This window comes from Schistocerca nitens, chromosome 7 (assembly GCF_023898315.1).
Source record: "Schistocerca nitens isolate TAMUIC-IGC-003100 chromosome 7, iqSchNite1.1, whole genome shotgun sequence".
In the NCBI taxonomy this organism is placed as follows: Eukaryota; Metazoa; Arthropoda; class Insecta; order Orthoptera; family Acrididae; genus Schistocerca; species Schistocerca nitens.
The window spans coordinates 521394917-521396357 of NC_064620.1; positions in this window are offsets into that span (position 1 = coordinate 521394917).

The following is a 1441-nucleotide window of genomic DNA, read 5'->3' on the forward strand; positions in this document are numbered from 1 at the left end:
CTTGAACGAATTCTACTGTCCTCGAATACCTTCGCTGATGAATGCGGCCTATCTCTCATCCTAAAGGAACAGCATAGTCTGACTTACTTTCGGCAAACAGCCATGCAAATAATATTCGTTATGTATCTACAAGAAATTAATTTTCTGAGGTGAGGCTCAAATCACTAGCTACATTTAGTATACCGGTATATCAGAAGTAAGTACGTGACTGAGTGCTACACATAGCAATGAAATACAATATTACAAAGCAAAAGGAAAGAAACTCAAAATTCTAAATAAACTGATGACAGTAATGGGAAGTCATAGTAGGACACAAGTCATTATCGCGAAAATCAACATCTATACGTTCGATTCAGATATCTGAAAAACGTATCAAATAATATAAAATAAGTATCAACAAACGTATTAGAACACGTACCTCTGAAGAGACAGCAGTATTTTTCCTGTAGCACAGTGACAAAATTTCACAACACAGCTTCGTGGCTACACCAACATTGTGTAAAGTAAGGAAACTAAAGCCTAGTTTACACGACGACACTGGGTTGCACGCAACTACGCCAGTGACGACTGCGCATGCGCGGCGAGCGTTTGCGCATTCGTTGACGAAACTAAACATTTTCGGCTTGTTCCAACTTGGCGATACTAGTTGCATGAATATCGAGGTTTGGTATGTCGGTAGAGCGTAAAATGACTGAAATAATAAATGGGAAATCGTTCGATTTTTATGTATTAATGCTCGTTGTCTTGTGCAGCTATTTCATGCAAACAAGATTAACTCCGTCGCAACTCGTAGAGCTACCAAAACTTCCATTTTACATGCAACTACGGCACTCACAAAACGACGAAACTTAAAGTGTACACTGGTGGCGCCTTGTCTACAGACATATACGCAACTACTTGAGCGCAACTCGTTACACTCAACGAGTGGTGCAAGCCAGTGTCGTCGTGTAAGCTAGGCTTAAGATTCCCGCGCGTGGACTGCTTATACTGCCATGTTACTGACATTCTTGAAACTATTATTAGTCCTCATATAAGATATCTGCGGTTTTACAATCACCACAGACTTCGAAGACGAGAGAAGTGAACCGAAATATAAGTGTCCTTATTTGAAAAAGCGACGCATGAGAGGGTATTTCAAGCCGGCCGAAGTGGCCGAGCGGCTCTAGGCGCTACAGTCTGGAACCGCTACGGTGGCAGGTTTGAATCCTGCCTCGGGCATGGCTGTGTGTGATGTCCGTAAGTTAGTTAGGTTTAAGTAGTTCTAAGTTCTAGGGTCTGATGACCTCAGCAGTTGAGTCCCGTAGTGCTCAGAGCCATTTTTTTAGAGGGTATTTCTTTCCATTATTCATGAAGCGCCATTTGATTCACCATTACAATTGCATGTAGTACTTTGGCTGAACCGGAGGTGGCAGGACAGTCACTAGAAGTGTAATCACTATAC